This window comes from Cyprinus carpio, chromosome A13 (genome assembly GCF_018340385.1).
Source record: "Cyprinus carpio isolate SPL01 chromosome A13, ASM1834038v1, whole genome shotgun sequence".
Taxonomy (NCBI): Eukaryota; Metazoa; Chordata; class Actinopteri; order Cypriniformes; family Cyprinidae; genus Cyprinus; species Cyprinus carpio.
In genome coordinates, this window is record NC_056584.1 from 22,762,852 (window position 1) to 22,784,952 (window position 22,101).

At 35.1% G+C, this 22,101-nt stretch overlaps 1 pseudogene; it reads left to right on the plus strand.

Moving 5' to 3' along the window:
- The window catches only part of LOC109082768, a 62,257-nt pseudogene extending 43,456 nt beyond the window's left edge, over positions 1-18,801 (plus strand).
- The last annotated feature ends 3,300 nt before the right edge of the window (positions 18,802-22,101 follow it).

Sequence of the window (22,101 nt, forward strand, 5' to 3'; positions counted from 1 at the left end):
ATTATGCGTGATACTTTCATTTTTTGTGCTAAATATCTAAGGGTTAGATGACTGTCAGAATGAGAGTTTACAGATGTGAAATGGAAGAACTCACATTGAACGAATTCTGGTCCAGAGATATTTACCTTAAACAAGAAGGTACATGTATACTAGTATACGTTTGTCAACTTTTTTCTAGGCATTGTGTTAAGTGTAGTTTTTTGGTAAATTTGATTTCTTGAAAATCTGTGCTTGTGTGCTTTTCCTGGGCAAGCCAGAGAGAACTGCCAAGCGCTTGATATACGGTCTCATGAATGTGCACACAGTCTGGTAACAACACAGCCAAATAGCCAGGATGTTTGCTAAATAATATAATTATTTTTTATTTTTAATTGAGCAAATCCTATCACATGCCCTCAGAACATTTGGAAAATACAGAAAATAAGTAACATGGGATCATTCTGTGTTACTTTTGCATCTTTTTCTTTAAAATTTGAAGCTGGATAATGACTATTGACTGCCATTATATGGATGAGCACGAACAGGTCATTTTAATTTGTATTTTTTTCTCTCTTTTTTTGTGGTCTAAAACTAAAGAAGGACATGTGGCATTAAAACAACAACAGGGGTAAATAAATAATGACTGATTTTCCAATTTTGAGTTGAACTATCTATTATAGTCTAATCTTTCTATTCATGCTAATCGTGCTCTATTCAATTGGCTTTATTCTTTTCTTATTCTATTCTTTTTAATGTAGTGGTGTCGGTTAAGGGGACGGTGTACCTGATTATAATCCTGCTTTGGTGTGGTACTCGGAAACAGTGATCCTGAGAGAGTGTGATATGCTCGGTGTGTACAGGTGTCCTGCGGCAGTTTTATGTTGTGGCTTGCGAGGTTGTGATCGGAGGTGAAATATAGGCCAGAACATTGTACACGGTAGTCCGATTCCTAGAGATCCATTAAATCATGTCCTGTAAGAGCTCAGCTGACTGTGTACGGCAAGAAACCCTCAATGGTTGGCTTGCGCTTCTTTACGGAGATCATTAACAGTGTCCAGGACTTGATAGGGAGCATCTGTTGAACCCTGGATTAAATTCATGCCTGTGTGTGTAATGCATACTGAAGCATTTGACACCTGATTGGGTTGCACCAGAACACGTTTGGCAGCGCTGATGGTGTCGGGTTTTCCTGCGTGGGTTCCTCAAACAGGTGACCGTAGGTCCCACTTACAGCACACTGACCCATACACAATACAATCAATGGGATAGTTTACCCAAAAATGAAATTGTGTCATTAGTTAATATTCTCATGACAATCCAAACCCATATGACTTTTCATAAAATAGTGTTAATTTACTTTACAAAAACCATGAAGAAAAATATTTTGTTGACAAAACCACTAAGATTAGACGGCACCAACATCATTAAACTGTAACTATATCAGAGACAGAGCTGAAAAAAGTATAAACTGTAAAAACCTTGATATCCAAAATATATATATTTCTTTTCAATAAAAAGAGAGAAGAAATATAGATTTCCACAAGTTTTCATATTAGGGGTTGCCAATCAAGAAACAAATCTGCCCATCAAACCTTCTCAGTGACCAACTGTAATCAAATCCAAACATGGATCCGCAATACTAAGTCTTTTTTTGTTGTTGTTGTTTTTAATGGAAAAAACAATGAATATAATTTGGAATGTATTTGGATTCAATATTAAGAATGTCACTAGCTTCTGAGAGAAGCGTTTTGAGTTTGACCAGTTTTACCAATTTTTGAGCGTGTTAATTACATGATAATTAAGGGAAACACTATTAGTGTAAAATACGTGAGAATATCTGTTAGTCATTGTATTTCTCTTTGCTTATAGGTGAAGTGATAACAATATTCAGATAAAATCTGATGATCAGTAAATATGAATTGTAATTGAGCAAAATAAGTGTGATTATCAGTTAAACCATTATGCAGCCTGACTATAGTTTTCATTGACTAGAACTAGATAAAACAACAACAACACAAAAAAAACACACTGGTTGGACTAACATGTCAAAGACTAAAAAAAAACAAAAGCACATTTGACACCAGGACTAAGAGTAACTTTTTAAAAACAACTGATATCATGAATCCACAAAAAGAGAAGTTTCGCATTTTGTCCAAACATCTTATTTTTCATTCATTGGAACATAAATAGGGGTCTCAGGATCATCTGGCTCCACCTAAAATCATTCCGTAAGTGTTAATATAAAGGTCACTTTTTTATTTTTTTGTGTAGCCGTTTTAATGAAAAAGCAAATTGAGCATTCTGCAAAAATATCTTTTGAGTTCCACCGAAGAAATGAAATTGTATGGTATAGAACGTCACTGAAGGTGAGTAAAATGATGACAGATTTCCCTCCTTTACTCTGTCTCTCGGTTATAATGTAATATTGTGTAGCAGGTGTGACCTTTGCAGTAGCATTATGTGTATTTGTGCTGTGTGAGCTTTAGAGCCGATGTGTGGTAAAGAATTCTCACTCACAAGTGTGTTTCGCATGGAAATGAATCTGGTGCCCTGTGTGTGTGTGGTGTTTGGCAGTATTTGGCAGTTGGACACGAAGGCAGATGCTGATGCGGCGCATGCATGATGTGTTGGGTGTGCGTTTACCATTTAGTGTCCAGCCCTTTTCGCTTACAGACCAGTCGTGTGTGAGAGCTCTTCCTCTGGATATAACTGCCAATGATGGGACAGATGTCACACAAGTGAATGTTTTAGTGTAAATAGAAGTGTACTGTACGGTCGTAGTATATGCGCGTGTTATAGCTGTGTCAGGTCAGACGGTAAGTGAACATGCAAGCTTCATGAGGTCAGAGTGGGATTCAGACTCTGATGACTGTGAATGGGGTGACATTGAGGAAGAGGACAATCAGCAAAACTCTGAGGCATAGCTTAATTCTTTTAATCAGTGTTGAAACTTCTAAATATTGGATATTTTTCACATTTTAGTAACTTATTTGACTCATGATTTTGCAGTCAAATAAATTTAAAATTTTGATCTACGGTTTTTGTGGGCTAATATAAATTGTTCATATAGTATAGTGTGTGTGTGTCGGGTTTGTGTGTGTGTGGTGGTGTGTGTGTTGTGTGTTGTGGTGTGTTTAAATTATTACTTTTATTTAAATGGATTATTAGTCTTTGACTTGTCCATGTGCAGTTTGTTACTGTAAAAAAATCTTAACAAAAGCACCTCATGAAATTGAGGATGGCATTAAAGAAGCTAAAATATTTTTAAAGTTTTTGATAATTTTAAAGTTTATTATCTGTGTTAGTTATATTATTATATTATAATAATTTTTTTAAACATTTGTGTGTAAAATTTAATATATTATGAATTTGTAATTATTTATATTAAGGATAGCTAATATTAATATATATGTTTATCGATATGATCTATAGTTATATATAATTATTTTAATAGTATTAGAATTTTTTATTAATATATAAATAAATATTATAAAAAACAAATGGTGTGTGTGTGTGTGTGTTTGTGTGTGTATATATATATATTATATATAAATAAATAAAATATATAAAATACTTAAAATAGTATTTATTTTAGTTTATAGTAGTTAAAAATAATATTTTACTTTAAAAATATTTTTGTAATTATTTTTTATCATTTTTTAAAATAATCTTTTTTTGTTAATAGTAATATATCTGTTTATTTACAGTATACATCTGTATATTTGGAAATGTATCAGAACATCTATAGACATGATGTTTTTCTGTACTGGCTTTGTGTTCTTTTGAACAGGGGGATATCAGAACAGCTAACGTCCATCGCAAAGGCAGAGTCGTTCACGGGCTGCCTTGTGATTGACAGAGAGTGAGTATATGTCATGTATATCCTTGTGGCATTAGTTTCTTTATGTCACACTGCTTAAACAATCACGAGTGTCATCGACATTCCAGCAGCAGTATTCAGACCCATGTTTTCCAGATTGTTGAACATCTGTGGATTTTACACTGATCTTTCTATTTGTATGTGTGTGTGAAACACAGAATCTATGGGTTTGTTGATTAGGCTTATCTGCTCAACCTTATAGAACTCAATAAATCAAGCTCAACCTAAATAGCTACAGTATCACGTGTGTCAATAAGCTGGAAAGACTGAGACAGACAGAAAGAGGAAACACATGTGTTCCCTCCGGTGCGGGAAAACTCTCTTCCTGACTGACGTGAGACTCAAACCATCAGCCATCTGTGTGACAGGCTGATGTATTGGTACATTTCATTGAGAGCGTATTTCATGTAGATATAAAACTTTTAAGATACATTAGTACTGACTTGCTAAATCGAGAAAGGAGAACATGATTGAGGGATAGTTCTTCACTTTTTTCAAGTTTGTTCTCGAAGATGAAATGGCAGGTTCTGTCTTATAAAGCCCAAACTTTTGAACAGTATAGTGTATTTGTCATAAAGATGAAGTCTTTATCTAACAATGTTGTTTGTACCATTCTTTTCAGCTCGTACAACATCTGATGTGGAAGTTCTGGAAGGGAAGACGTATCCAACAAAGGGCAGTGATCAAGGACGCAGAGGCAAAAAGCCAAAGTAGGTGAAAATCATCTTTGAAGACATTGTCATTATGATGTTTCTTCCCCAGGTCCATTCATAATAATGGTCCAAGGTATCAAAAGTTACAAAAGTAAAACTTCTCTATCATGATATGACACAACACTATCAAAAGAATTTCTAAATGTGAACCAGGTTATCAGTTGGGTATGTGAAAAGAAAAAGTAATATTTACAAGTTCCTAATTTAAGGTTTGAAAAACACACTTAAAGGGGTCATATGACGTTGCTAAAAATAACATAATTTGTGTATTTGGTGTAATGCAATGTGTTTATGTGGTCTAAGGTTAAAAAAACACATTATTTTCCACATACTGTACATTCTTGTTTCTCCTCTATGCCCAGCCTTTCTGAAATGCGTCGATTTTTACAAAGCTCATCGTTCTGAACGATAAGCGAGGTGTGCTCTGGATTGCTCCGGGCCAGCTATCCAGTGTGGTGTGATTGGCCGAATCACATCAAGCATGTGACGGATAATGTTACGGGACACATGCCTGTGATGCCGTGTGTCCCAGCCCGACGAGACAAAACCAATAAATCCCATTACAAACGAGGCTTTTATTGCATCCAGTGGGGACATTATTATGGATTATAATGACTTATATTGTCTTTTTAGCGTTGCGTTGCATATCGCGCAGCGTAAACATAAAACCATGTCTGCATTTGTGATCAGAGAAACGACAAAACAACAAGTGCCACTCTACACTGCTTAAAACTCGCGTTTGAATCATCAGTGACAAATACTTTAAATATGAAAACATACTTACAGACTGTGAGTCAGAACAGCTGGGATTGTAGGATCAGGAAACAGTCCTCCGTTATATGCGTTGCATACACACAAATATTGGTTGAACTGCTCTGGAAACAGTGTTGTAAAAAACAACTTAACCACTGATTTCCTAGTTGTGTCCTCTTTTGGAAGACCAAAACAAAGTAGTTTCGCTTTCACAACGAAACACACAGCATCTCCACAACATGGTGGCGGCGGCAGCAACAATACTACAGCGAGAGTAAAAGTTAGCCTTCTTTCTTTGCGTGAACATTTGGGCAGTGTTATGCAAATCTTGTGTGTTTAAACGAGGCATTTTAGGAGGTCGTGGACAACTTTTAACTTTTTAAACAGAATATCTCTTTGGGTTTGAGACTTTAGTCTTTGCAACTTTAGGATCTTATCTATCACGAACAGCTTGTAACACTCCAAAGAGGTTCAAACTTGAAAAAAGGAAAACTTGAAATCGCATCATATGACCCCTTTAAGGAAGAACTATACTGTATTTGCCAGTTTTGTTGAAGACTTTGACTTTTCTGAGTTTCGTTTGAGACATAAAACAGGGTTATGCTACCATTCAAAAGTTTGTGGTTGGTAAATTATTTTAATGTTTTTGAAAGAAGTATCTTATGCTTACCAAAGACTGTATTTATTTGAACGAAAATACAAAAAAAAAAAAAAAAAAAAAAGCAGTCATTACTCCAGTCTTTGATCCGGTCACATGATCCTTCAGAAAATCATTTCTAATATGCTGATTATGTGCACAAGAAAATTTGTTGTTATAAATGTTGAAACACAGTGTGCTGCTTTCATGGAAGCTGTGATGCATTTTTTCAGGATTCTTTGATGAACAGAAAGTTTAAAAGAATGACATTTAAGTAAAGTTATACTTTATTGTCCTTTTAAAGGAAATTTGTCTTGGACTCAAAAGCTGCAGTACAAAACAACCACATACAATAACAGCAACATTATTGCATTGCATTACATTACATTAAGTCATTTAGCAGACGCTTTTATCCAAAGCAATTTACAAAAGGAGGACAAATGGAAGCAATCTAAATCAACAAAAGAGCAACGCTGTATTACCTTAATAAGAGAGAGGGGAAGTGGGGGGGGGATCCCATCAAACAACTCACTATTTAAAATCCTAATAGATACAGGTATAAATGAATTCTTGTAATGATTACTTCTACATAATGGAACTCTTTAAAAGCTTTTTTTAATAGAAAACATTTTTGATTTATTTTAATAGAAATCTTTACTGTCATTTTTGAATCAATTTATCCAAATATTACATAAAACGTGAAAGCTGGTTGGTCTCTTTTATATGAGGTTTCAACCTCTTAAAGTTGGTGATAGTGAAATACAAAAATCAACAATTACAATGCAGTTGTCAAAGGGCAGCTTAAGGATGTTTGCTGTAACTCTAGAACTGTAAAGCAGAAAAGGCTGTGCTAGCATGCAAAAGAGACATGTTATATAAAAACCAGCAACTGTTCGTGATCAGAAGAAACATGATGAGAAAGCGATGCAATCATTGTGCGGCGATGGAGAAAAATAATCTGCTCAGAGAAATGTGAAACCTTATCACATTTCACGGAGAGAATATCAGGCACTGAGAGAGAAAGAGGGATTCTGGGATAGTTCAGAACACATTTCCCACTTCAAAAAACCCTTCTGTGTCATATCTGAACCGAAATAGAAACTTTTCTTCCTCGTATCTGCTTATCCGCAATGTAAATTAGCTCTGATGAATAATGAAGAGTGTCTGTAGCCTGTGTGACTGTCATAGATTAAAGCTTATTAAGACACATCTACAGCTGTCATCTCCTGCACTGCGTCCCCCGTGATCTCAACTACAAACCTGTAAATAAATCCAGCTGCCACATTGACAGATAGAGAGCACTCTAATGAGACAAGTGCATTCTGCTCACCTTAAGGTGTCATTTCTGCATCATTCTGGTAGGCATTGCAAAATACAGTAGATGCTGTCCAAAAAAAAAAAACCCATAAAGCTCCATATTGCCACCTTGTGGTCAATCAAATTAACACTGTATTTCACCTATAATGAATTGGAGAAGCCTTGAGCCTGGAGCATCACACATGCTTTATCAGCGAATGCCTCACAGGTTTATATTTTAATCAAAGCAGTTTTTTAAAACTGATTTGGATGATTCCTCAGGCATAAAAATATCAGTAGATTGTCCAGCAGAAAGAAATGTGAAGTTTTTATCAGCATGCATGAGCCCAGAGAAGGCTGGAGGCTAGAACCAGTGTCACGAATTTCACTTTCTTTCTCCCCGATGGTCGCCCACACATGCCTGCTTCCTCCTCGAGAGTTTAAATCTCAGTTATGTTTTGGTTAATTGACTTGCATTTGAAAGCAGGGGATGTTTTAGATGGCTGAAAGCTTGATTTAAACGTCATCATGCAATCCAAATTTATTAACATTTATTTAAATATATGATTTTACATAATATGAAGTATTATTTAAAAATAGTTGGCATACTTTTTATTATGTTGTTAATGAACATTAAAAGTCTGCTCATCTCTAATGATTGGAAATTTAATCCTTTACGATATTTGGGTATCAATAGCTCCTTTGAATCTCATTCAGTTACTGTTACCTACCCTCTTAAAATACATTTTGTAGTTGTCTATCGACCCCCAGGACCACAACGTAACATTTTGGATGAATTAGATGTGCTGCTCTCAACCTTTCCTGAGGATAGTACTCCCCTAGTTATGCTTGGAGATTTCAACATCCACCTAGATAAACCTCTATCTGCTGACTTCCACACTCTGCTTGCCTCTTTTGATCTCAACTGAGTGTCAACTACTGCTACTCACAAATTAGGCAACCAATTGGACCTTATTTACACACGGACACTGCTCCACTGATCATGTACTGGTTACTCCACTGCACACCTCAGACACATCCACTTACCCCCCCCACATGTCAAATTGCTGTTTGACAGGGTGTGGCGCAAATCCAAAAATCCTACTGACCTTGATGTGTATCAGTCACTCCTCTCTTCCTTCTCTGCTAATGTCTCCACTGCTAAAAGGACATACTACCATAACAAAATTAACAATTTGTCTAACTCTCGCATGCTTTTTAAATAATTTTCAACGCTCCCTTGTCCTCCTTCTCCCCGTCCTGCTTCATCTTTAATAACTGACGACTTTGCCACGTTTTTCCTTAATAAAATTAAAAACATCGGTGCACAATTTTCCACACCACAATCCATCAAGCACATCTCACCAACCAAACATACACTCATTCACATCCTTCTCCTCACTCTCTGAGGCAGAAGTCTCCAAACTCATCCTTTCTAATCATCCTACTACTTGTCCGCTTGATCCTATTTCCATCTCATCTCCTTCAAGCCATTTCTCCTGCAGTTGTACCTGCACTCACTCACATCATTAACATATGCCTCCACACTGGTGTTTTCCCCTCATCATTTAGACAGGCTTGTATAACTCCACTACTTAAGAAACCCACCCCTCAACCCATCTCGTTTAGAGAACTACAGACCAGTTTCCCTTCTTCCCTTTCATTGCAAAAATACTTGAACGAGCTGTGTTCAACCAAGTCGCTGCCTTTCTCACACAGAACAACCTCCTTGACAGCAACCAATCTGGCTTCAGAAGTGGACATTCAACTGAGACTGCCTTGCTCTCAGTTGTTGAAGGCCTAAGACTGACAAGAGTGGAATCCAAATCTTCAATACATATCTTGCTTGATCTATCTGCTGCTTTTGACACGGTTAACCACCAGATCCTCCTGTCAACCCTGTTGGCAAAGGGCATCTCAAGAACATCACTCCAGTGGTTTGAGTCTTACCTATCAGATAGGTCCTTCAAAGTATCTTGGAGAGGTGAGGTGTCCAAGTCGCAACATCTAATCACTGGGGTGCCTCAGGGCTCAGTTCTCGGACCACTTCTCTTCTCTGCCTACATGGCATCATTAGGTTCTGTCATTCAGAAACATGGCTTTTCATACCATTGCTATGCTGATGACACTCAACTCTATCTCTCATTCCATCCTGATGATCCGATGGTAGCTGTTCACATCTCAGCTTGTCTAACAGACATTTCTTGCTGGATGAAGGACCATCACCTTCAACTCAACCTTGCCAAGACAGAACTGCTTGTGGTTCCAGCAATCCCATTGTTTCATCACAATTTCCTCATCAAGTAAGGCACATCAACCATAACTCCTTCAAAAAGAGCCAGAAACCTTGGAGTTATGATTGATGATCAGCTAACTTTCTCAGACCACATTGCTAAAACTGCACAGTCCTGCAGATTTGCTTTATTCAACATTAAGAAGATCAGGCCCTTTCTTTCGGAACATGCTTCACAACTCCTTGTTCAAGCTCTTGTTCTGTCCTGACTAGACTATTGCAATGCTCTCTTGGCAAGTCTTCCAGCCAGTTCTATCAAACCTTTATAATTAATCCAGAATGCGGCAGCAAGATACATTTTTAATGAGCCGAAAAGAATACGCGTCACACCTCTGTTTATCAATTTGCACTGCATCAATAGCTGCTCGCATAAAATTCAAGGCATGATGTTTGCCTACAAAAACCACCACTGGCTCTGCACCGCTAACCTAAATTCATTACTTCAGACTTATATGCCCTCTAGAAGCTTGCGTTCTGCAAGTGAACGTCGCTTGATTGTGCCATCCCAAAGAAGCACAAAGTCACTTTTACGGACTTTTAAATTAAATGTTCCTCCTGGTGGAATGACTTGCCCAACTCAATCCGAGCAGCTGAGTTCTTCTATTCTAAAAAAGAAAAAAAAAAAACATTTATTATACAATTATAAAAAAGACCTCTAACACTAGCTTGCTCTATTTTTTCTATTCTATCTGTTTTCTTTTTATTTATTATATTATTTAAAAGCCCTTGCTACTTGTACTGCGTTTAAGCTTACTGAGACTTTAACCCTCTGGAGTCTAAGGGTATTTTTGGGGCCTGGAGAAGTTTTGTCATGCCCTGACATTTGTGCTTTTTTCAGTTTCTTATAAATATCTAAATGGCTAAAGTCTAATCTCACTGTAATCAGCACAAACTAGGCTATAATAATATGTGAGCAGCATGTATGTACATGATTGTGTTTTTGAGAAAAAAAAATGTTATGCGTGGTTAGTGAAAAACTAAAAATGTTAAATCACTTGAAAAAGGCAATAAAACACATACAGAAAATTGGTTCCCAGGAATTTTGAGAACTGGAGCTTGTAGCCTAGAATTTTTTTTTTCTAAATGATGTGAAAATCATCTTGTTTACTCACTTACAGAAAACAATATATTGATTAAATTTTCTAAGACACTTTTGTTGGTAAAAGTCATATGCGAGTAGGCGTCAACTATCATGAATTCACACCTGAGAAGACAAAGGCCTGCATAATGAGCTGCATAATGAGCCATTGAGTCAGCTGTGTCACTGAGAGGGATGAGTTACAAGAAAGAATATGAGGACAAAATAAATCTATATAATTTTTATGTTTGTAGTTTATTTAGAATATATTTAATTATCCCCCACAACATAATTTAATATTCACTTGTGAGTGCAGTTAAAACAGTTTATTAGGAACAATCAAAGCTGACTTTCAAACTGATTTTTTTTGCATCATTACTCCAGTCACACAATCCTTCAGAAATCCTTTTAACAATCTTATTTTCTACAAAAAAAACATTTATTGTTATTATTATCATCATCATTATTACTATTATTATTATTATTATTACTATTATTAATGTTGAAAAGAGCTGAGAATATTTTTTTCAGGTTTTTTAGAGGGGATAAATTGAAAGAACAGCAATGATTGTTACATTTGTTACAGTTACATTTATTGTTACATTTATATTATTTACATCAAGCTTTTGAATGGTATAGTGTGTATATTGTTATTGAAACTTCATAATATTTCACTTGATTATACATTTAGTCAGGAATTATAGTTTGGAAAAAGTCTTTGGAAAAAGTCTAACTAAGTAAAATGTTTACACGTTATGTGAAAACTAGTACAAGTATATAAATAAATAAAAAGAGACTTACTCATGTTTATGAACTCTGCTGAATAAAGTGCTTCATTCTTTTTTCTGAGGAAATCCAAATCTCAAATCCTCAACCACATCACATCCTTTTGGGGTGAATTATGTCTTATTCCTCTCATCGCGAAGCAAACAGTAAAATAATAAATACTTGAAGAACAGTCTCGCTGCGTTTGTCTTCTGTTGTGTGGGTGTATTCAAAAGCCGCGCACTTCAGTGAAACATTTGAATCTCAAAAGCGCGCTCGGCGCGGGGGCGTGGTCGGCATTAGAAGATAATGAAGGGAGACGTGAAAAACGGACATCGCGTTGTTTTTCATATGGATTACTTTATCACAGAATATTTGTTTTTTCAGCAGCACTTGTTTAGTTTAAAAGTAGACATGTCAGGCTTTCTATAGATATCTCTCTCATGTCTCTGTGTTGAGTATCCACTGAGTTACAGTTCATTTTAATGACTCATTTGTATCTGAAGATCAGCGCAGACAAAGGCTGCAGAACAGCACTCCTTGTTTGTTATCTTTATTTTATAAGTGCACAAAGTTTTGTTGTTATTATGTCTGTATACAAAAAAAATTAGACCCTTTACAGATTCGATTGATGTATTGCACTTATCTGTACGATCAAAACTGAAAGTGTAATTAAGTTCTTTTCGGGTTTATCAGGAGAAAATACCCCAAAACGCGTATACGCGTTAATCGACTCCAGAGGGTTAAGCTCTTTTGTTGTTTTTGATTGCTTCCATTGTCCTCATTTGTAAGTGGCTTTGGATAAAAGCATTTGCTAAATGACTAAATGTAAATGTAATGTAAATGTAATGGGTCCTTGACACTCTTGCTGTACAATCTGCAAGCTCTGAAGCTGGTGTGAGGCATTAAACATCTCCAGCTTTCAGCTGAGGAATGAATTTCTTCTGTTTATAGTCTTAGTGAGGAGTTTTGGCTTGTTTCCATGCCTCTTTCCAAAACTGCACTCTTGTTTGTACATTGCTCTATTCCTGCAGAACATGTCAGCATTGCACATCTCTGACCCTCCCAGCCAAATAACTGATTATGTGAAAGGGATTGAATAATAACTGAAGCACGCTTGTGAGCCCTTGGCAGAGTGCATGGAATATCATAACCTCTGTGTGACACTGCAAAGCAGTTTTTGCCAAGCTAAATAGCAGCTCAATCGTGTCATTGGCCATGACTCAAGCAAAGGGATTTGCTTGACCAGTTCTGCATCGTGGCCTCTTATAAGCACTCTGACTGGAGGAAAATATGACTATATAACAAGTCACAGGACAGAATGTGCAAACAGACATCCAGCAGCATTTTATTTTCAGTGTTACAGAATCCTTATGTCATTTTGACCTCTAATGGATCTTTTGTATGATTGCAAATATTAGTGGTGAACAAAAACGTCTTGCATTAAAATGAACTGATGCAAACTCATTGATCTTTACAATCAAAAAGCTATTGGTTGCATTCAAAATAAAACTGATCTTACAGAAACCTGTGCTTTGAAACATGGGTCATTATCTTAAAAATCTTGATCTAAATGCATCTCCATTATTTCCTTAAGTTAGGCATGATTTATTTTGGGGTACCATGTATGAATTTACTACACAACATTGTGTATAACAACAAATTTTCCCCAAAATTTCTTAGCTCATTTTTGGGGTTATACACAACATTAAAAAAAAACTAAAAATAAAATAATAATGATAATAAAATTAAAACCTTGCCCTTCACGACGACTAGAATATAATAATAGAATACTACTATAATTATTATTAATAATAATAACAGGCTAGTGAAGGAAAAGTAACTAACAAGTGACTGTTTAAAAAACATCCCAGAATGCACATTTTGAAGCTTCAGAATACATCTTGCTTGTACAGAGCTGTGATCTAGACAACAGGTGATGAAAATGACATGAGAATTGAGTTTTGATTTGCTTATCAAGATTCAGGTTGCCCCACTAGATAGACAGAGGGAATAACTGTATGTTTTTTTTTATTATTATTTTATTCATCCTCCACTCTTTTCTGCTTTTTGAAATGCAGATACGAGGCAGAGAACGCATTCTTCTCCAACCTAAACCTGTCTGACTTCAACATCATTGACACTCTTGGCGTTGGAGGATTTGGACGTGTTGAGCTGGTAACACCGAACGTCATGTTTTCAGAGCAATATTTGTTTCATGTAAAAGTGTGCATTTTTCTCCAAATTATGATGTCATCATGGAATTTGGATCATATTGTGTATCTCAATAGTTGTTATATTATAGTCATTTATTCAGATATTTGTGTATGTGTGCATGTGTGTGTACAGTATGTGTGTGAGATAATACACAAAAAGTTGAAGTAATCGTTTTATCTCCCCTTGTTTTGTTCTCAGGTGCAGCTCAAGAGCGATGAGATGAAGACCTTTGCTATGAAGATCCTTAAGAAGCGCCACATTGTGGACACGAGACAGCAGGAGCACATCCGCTCTGAGAAACTGATCATGCAGGAGGCACATTCGGATTTTATCGTCAGGTACCTCCAGTGACGAGCACCTACTGTACAGCTACATTAACCTTCAGTGATTTATATCCAGTATTATTTCAGTGTCATTGATATACCGTTATAACTTTTGTTATATTTTGAATTAGATTTTATTTTTATATTTTCTGTTTTAATTTAACATGGTAAAGTTTGAGCTAATTTTGTTGTGTTTTTATGAGTTATATTATTATTATTTTATAAAAATGTATATTAATTCAAAATTTAGTAAACTAAAATAACTTTTCTCATGTCATAACTTAAAAAAAAAACTAAAACTAAAAAAGTCACCCATGCAATTAGCTGAAATAAAATAAAAGTTAAAAAATATTTTATTTTACAAGTAATGAGATTTTTATGGTTTAATTTTAGTCAATGTCTCTCTGGGCCTCTTCTGTCACTTTTGCCCGAAAAAAATGGACCTTTCAAAACATAGGAAATGAATGGAATCTTTTGTATTTTTTTTTTTTTTTTTTTTTTGCTTCATCGGAATTGGGTGAAACTTGGTGATTTTTTTTCGCATTAGCTATTTCAACACACACACACACACAAAAAAAAAAAAAAAAAATCATGGACATGATTTGGATATATTAAAGGGTAGAAAAATAAAAAGTCACAATTGGTACCTTCATTGGTAAAAATGACTGACATAGGAAATGGATAGAAAATATGAAAAAAAGGAAATATTTGCATAGTAAAATAAAATCCAAGGTAAAAAGGTACCAAGTAGGGCTGGGTGATATATCGAATATTAGCGATAATATCGCAATAATTTTGACGATGATGTAAAATTTGAAAATATTGTGAATATTGAATATTTCAAATTCAAGCATACTTTCCTAAAAGAATGCGCCAAACGTCCAAAAACAGAACGTTACTGCGAACTGCTCTACACGCCTCTACTACGCAAGCTTCCATGAGTGCGGTTGCCAGATATCAAGAGTTCAAATCCCCGAATGAGAGCTTTGCTGTTGCATACACTTAACAGTTCTTTGTGTTCAGCTCATGAAAAATGGGTCAAAAACAAAAGTGTTGCGTGTATAATTTTTGTTCAGTGTAGATACATTTTCTTCCTGGTGTTTTGCTCATTTTAAGCTATCTGGCAACCATGCACACACAAACGCTCGTTCCTCATTGTGGAAGCGCCACCGCAGATGATCTGAAAAACAAACAAGCTGGAGTTTAGCGATCTAAATTAAAGTATCATTCAGCCGGTCTGTCTTCTGTTATGAGAATCGCTGTTGTGTGAATAGAGAAACATAGGCTATGGCAATGTGGAATTTCTATTACGAATTTCACTGTTATAATATTTTTTGTTTGTTTTACCAGTTTTCATAATATAGACAGAGAGAGTGTATAAGTCTTTGGTATTAATATGTGTATATATATATATATATATATATATACACTAAAAAGTTAACAGAATGCACTTTCTGTACTTGTTTTGCACTACAAGAGTTACATAATCATTAATAAAAAGCAGCAAGTGATCACTTGGTCTAGAGTTTTTTTGTTATTTAAACTCAAATGCAAATACATTTGACATCAGAAATTTGACAACATGTGAAAACACTTCAACCCTTGAATTTGTAGAATGGCATTCTGACTGTGTTCCTCTTGTTTTTTTTAGGCTCTATAGGACATTTAAGGACAGTAAATACCTCTATATGCTGATGGAGGCGTGTTTAGGTGGAGAACTGTGGACTATTCTCAGAGACAGGTAAGACCTGTGAAGTCACTCTTGATCAATGTTTTTTTTGTTTTGGTTTTTTCGTACAGTTGCTGTCTGAGTTTCAACAACACAATAGTCCGGTTTCTTTCCTAATAACAGGGGCAACTTTGACGATTCAACTACACGCTTTTACACGGCATGTGTGGTGGAGGCATTCGCTTACCTGCATTCCAAAGGCATCATATACAGAGACCTCAAACCAGAAAACCTGATACTAGACCACAGGGGCTACGCCAAACTGGTGAGGACAGGGCGTCATCGAATATGGACACCCAAGTACTCACCCTCTAGTAGTTTCATGAGGATAAAAAGACAATAATAACCTGCATTCACCTAGAACATTATGCTGCTTTATTATTCAGTACCTCATAAAGTATTTGGAGACTGAAGCTACACTTGAGTATATGAATGTTATTACGTTAGATAATAAAATATCAAAACAATTGGTATTTATATAAAAAAAAAGAATATGTTTCAAGCTTCACAAAAATAAATGTTAGGTTGTAAAATAAAAATGGGGGGGTTAATTGAGTACAGTTTGCTTTGCAAAAATTAATTCATACAGGTTTGAAACAACATGAGGGTGAGTAAATGATGTACATTTTTGGATGGACTATCTCTTTAAAAGATTTACACAAGATTTTAAGTTTCATGCTTGAGTCACCTTTGACAGAAGAAAAATCTGACTTCTTTAAAGGTGGATTTTGGCTTTGCTAAGAAGATCGGCTTTGGAAAGAAAACGTGGACATTCTGTGGTACACCAGAGTATGTAGCTCCAGAGATCATCCTGAATAAAGGTCATGACATCTCCGCAGATTACTGGTCCCTCGGCATCCTCATGTACGAGCTGCTGACTGGCAGGTCAGACACAGGGCTTCACGTGTTTAAAAACACCATTTCAAACTGATTAAACACTATTAATGTACTAAGACTTTGGATTTATACTTCACGTGCAATGTTTTTTTAAATCTCTTTTTTTTCCTCTTTATTTTTCAGTCCTCCTTTTTCAGGACCGGATCCAATGAAAACATACAACATCATTCTAAGAGGCATCGACATGATAGAATTCCCCAAAAAAATTACTAAAAATGCTGCCAATCTCATCAAAAAGCTATGCAGGTATGCCCATCACTTTAAAACCCATTGGCTGTCTAATAACAGTTCTTGTTAATTCAGATTTCTCTTTTGTTTTTCTCAGAGACACACCGTCTGAAAGACTAGGAAACTTGAAAAACGGTGTCAAAGACATCCAGAAGCACAAGTGAGTTGGATATTCACTTTAAAACATGAACGTGAAACATTAGCTGATTTAGTTCTGTTAATCATCTCATATAATGAACGTGTTTGCAGATGGTTTGAAGGGTTTAACTGGGACGGATTGAGGAAGGGGACACTGATGCCCCCAATCATCCCTAATGTAAGTGCTTATGCTCATGCAAGGCAGATTTTACATTGATGTTAGGCCAGAAATATACTCTATGCAAGTGCTGGATGTTTTCATTCAGATAGCTTGTTATAAACATGTCTAAATTTAGCAAACTTGCTTTGGTCTCTACGATCATTGCTTGGAACATAAGAGATGCGTTTACATTACTTCTCAACAATTTGGAGTAAAAAAAAAAAAATAAATCTTGAAATTGACATGAGTAATGATGCTGAAAATTCTGCTTTGCCATTACAGAAATAAATTACATTTTTTAAATATATTAAGGTAGAAAACAGTTAAACTGTAATATTATTTCACAATTCTACTATTTTTAATCAGTATGAGACTTTCAGAAACATTTAAAAATGACCAACCCAGACCTTTGAATGGTAGTTGATAAATTACATGCTAACAGGCACTCTCTCTCTTTTCTTTTTCTTTTTTTTTTTTGGTGCACATGCAGGTAACATCATCCACGGACACTAGTAACTTTGACAGCTTTCCAGAGGACAACGAAGACCCACCACCTGATGATAACTCAGGCTGGGACACAGACTTCTAAACAGGCCTAAACACACACACACACACACACACACACACACACACACACACACGTACACACGTACACACACACACACACACACACAACTGCTCACATGGGATGTCTGCCTGGGATAGACATGCTGCACTACAGGATGGACTGGAGGAGAAATGTGGAAATAAGCAGAAGGGATAAGAAGTGACTCTAAAAGACAAAACATGAATCTCTTGTGTGAGCATGTGTCTGTGTGCGTGTTCACCTCTGACCCATAATAACCACCTTTACTGTGAGATGACTGAGGAGACAGTTCATTTAGGGAAGAGGTTGTGACCTCAGTGATTTGTTCTTCTCCCTGATTGGCTGTGAACTCTTCATTCACCAATCCGTGTGCAGACTACTTTAAAGAAGACCACACTGTATGTTGCAGGAGTCCAGACAGACCTGAATGTTGCGCTTAAAGTAATACCCGTTTGTTATAGCACATGTACATAATAGCATAGCATCACCACCCTGAAAAACTGACGCATACGCCGGCGTTGCTGACATGTATCGGATTATCTGTCACGTGCATCATAATACATCAATCGTAAGACTCCGTTTCACCTTCTTCAAGCACACACAGACATCATAGACACATCTTCTCGCCTCTCTTCGCTGTTAATTTATTGTCCTGGCAGATGGCCATTATATTTTATGATATTCTGAACTCAGTGCTGGTCTTTTCAAACTTAATCCCATGAAATGATGTGCCTCAATTCATTTCTACATTAATAGTTTACTGTATTTATTGTCTCAGATTTATAAGAATTAGGAGATAAGTACTGACCACTGTGAACAGCTGGATTTTAAACAGGAACAGAGTGTCATTAAAACAGGTACGGATGTGGGATTGGTTTTCCCTTTTATGGCCATTTCTTAAAACCAACTAATTCAAATGCAAGTACAACATAATCCTGATTTCTCCTGAAATTCAGCCATATCAGATCAACAATATTAGTGCCTTAAATCAACGGCATTCTGCGACACTCCTCATGCTGCATGTCAGAATACAATACCCTCAGCCTGCTGCTGTCCATCAGATGCTCTGTCTAAGTTTATTTAATTTTTATTTTTTTTTTACACAATAAAGCAACTGTTTTAGACACTCCCTTGTGTTCTCACATGAGCTTCCACTGTTTTTGACTGAAATGTTTGAAAAACATTTTTTCTTTTTTTAATTCCAAAATGGACATTTTTCTTGTTTATTAACCCTCATGATGTTACAAACTTATTTGACTTCCTTTGGAACACACGTCTCTTCTTGTGTGCTAAAAATTATTTTTTAAAAGGTTTTTGAAAAGTTTCTTAACCTCACCAACACTGCATTTATTTAATAAAAAATACAGTAAAATATGTTTATATATATATATATATATATATATATATATATATATATATATATATATATATATAAAATACAGTATATAATTTATTACATTTTAAAATGTAATTTATTTCTGTGATTCAAAGCTGAATTTTCAGTAGCCATTATGTTATTATTATTATTATTATTATTTAATGAATAGATTTATTTGAAGCTTGACAGTACGTGGTCTTTCTTTATATAAAAAGCATGATCAGGACCATTTTTTAAATTTCACCTTTTCATAAATCCTGAGGGTAAGTAACTGGTATTTTCATTTTTGGGTGACCTGTTACTTTAAGGGCATAAAGCAGCTTGGTCTTTCAAATGTGATCTTACAGCTGTGTAATATGATGCCTTCAGTGGCAAAGCAATTTATCTTGATCACATTTAGGTACTTCATTCTCAACACTACTACAGTAATACAGGCTGTGTATTTGTACAGTGTGCTACATTCCATCCATTTCACTCCAAAATCAAAAGAATGAATATAAGAAATAAAATTCTGGAAAAGGAAATTTAATGCCTTTAGGACCATTAAGATTATTAAATAATTCGTTTATATATTTATTTTATTAATTTATTTTGCATTGAGACATTTTCATAACCAAGTATTACTGGATATGCATATGAATGTTTTGCTTTTACTTTTGATGCTTGTTCTCCATTAACACTTTACCAATCAAAAGTTAAGATTTTTATATTTTTATTATAATATAATATTATAATATTTATAATATTAAGTCTCTTATTGACATATTTGATTTTAAATGCAGTAAAACAGCAATATTGTGAAGTATTATTACAATTTAAAATAGCATTTTTCTGTTTTAATATAACCTAAAATGTAATTTATTAACCTATTCCTGCATCTATCTATCTATCTATCTATCTATCTATACACACACACACACACACACACACACATATATAAAACTGTTGAACCGTTGCCCTACTTAATATATCTGTGAAAACCATGAAAGTAAACCCATTTATAATGTTACAAAATATTTATTTCTCCAGTAAATACTATTCTTTTAAACTCTGAAAAAGGATCCTGGAAAAATGTATCACTGTTTCCAAAAAAATCTTAAGCAGCAAAAACTGTTTTCAACATTGATATTAATGACCATCATTCATAATTGAGTACCAAATCAGCATATTAGAATGATTTTTGAATTATTATGTGACACTGATTTGATGCAAATTCAGCTTTGCAACAAAGAAATAAATTACATTTTATATTTAGCAATATTACTGTATTTACTGTTCAATTCAAATAAATAACTCCTTTCAAAAAACATAAAAAAACTAAATATTCCAAACTTTTTGAGCAGTAATGTATAGTCCCGTTGCTATTACAAATATACTCCTGTTTCAGTTTTCAGCATAAAACGCGGCGTGTTTCAAGGCACTTCAGTGGACATTAAAATATTTTATTATTATTATTATTTATTATTTATTTATTATTTTATTTTGCGTTAAAGTAATGTGGAATTGGACAGGCAATTCAAAAACTTCATTTATAATATTCATCTATTCATCAATATTCATTGATCTGCTGTTTTCACACAGAAAAGGACATATACCCTAGATCTTCTCAGACACAGAGATTGGAAATTAGTTTTCATGGTAAGTTCACTTGTGCAGTCAGGCCTCAAACAAAAATAACATGACATATTCATTTGTTCCATCATTAATGAATCTGCATATAATGGCAATAACCTTACTGAAACTAACAACAGCAGCAAAAAAGTTGAATCATTTTTTTTTTTTTTTTTGCTGTAGTGACACAACTAGACCTATCACTTGTCGTATTCATTAATGTCCCATGTGTGAACTAAAATTTAATTTATCTGCAGTAAAATCTCATGCCGAGTGCCTCTACTAAAAGTTATGCTGCTGAAATAAAGAAAAGCCACATTAAACATTCTGAGCTTAATTTCTGTATTAACAAAACACTCAATTCAACAAGATTTTTAATGATTTTATCAATAAAGCCTCATGATCTGTAGGGGGCAGCAATTCACCTTTTAATTTCACACAAAAGCGACAGCAAGACCCAGGATTCACGTGAAGAGCACTGTCTATTATAACCTTCACCAACTCAAAGTCAATGTCAGTTCTATGAAACTATGAAAAAGACTGAATTGAATAGAGTTACACTTTTGTGTTCCTGTTTAATATATATGCAATATCTAATCACTCAACTAACCCCTCAAGGAAAAAAAAAATGTTAAAACAAAAGTGATTTAATACACATACAGCTGAAATAAGAGCAGCATGAAGAATTTTTAAACTTAATATACAGATCAGAAACGTATGGTTAGGTGTTTCCATAATGTATTTTGACACCAAAAATCTGATTGTTTAGAACATATAAATAGTCTACAATTAGGCCAGTGTAGTTCGTGGAAAGAGTTTTTATTCAACTTCAATTTCTTTCAGTGATTTTTTTTTCCTCCACTTGCATTTACTTTTTATAAATGTATAATTCTGGCCATAGTTCAACAACTACTATCACAATGATGATGATTAATGCACTTAATATGTAATCTTTGTGAATCCTAAACTCTGTTAAACTCTGTTTAGCCACAGAAGATGCACTTTATTTAACTGAAGAGGAAGATCTGTTTTTATTGCAGTGAGTTAGATAAACGCGTGAAGCATTAACGTGCATTTTATTTTTATGTGCTGACAGAAAAATGATCAGGTTTAAGCTCTAAAGCTAGTTACCAGAGGTCTGCTGACAGGTACTGTCGTGTATAATGATATCCCTTAAATTCCACTTTAAGCACTTTAAGTTGTCAGTCTGTTTCTGAGGGGGCGCGACGGTAATTACGCACAAGTATTGCGAAAGACGTATCACGACTCTCTATCTATTATAACGAGGGCGCGGCTTCTGAATATTCATTAGGTTACGCAATAGAACTGTAGGCAGCAGAGCGCGCGGCAGGGCTTAATTAATATTCATGAGTCCGGGATGCTGCGCTCCTAAGCAGAACTATTCCCATCGACTGCGCAGGCATGAGTTCATCCAGCCTG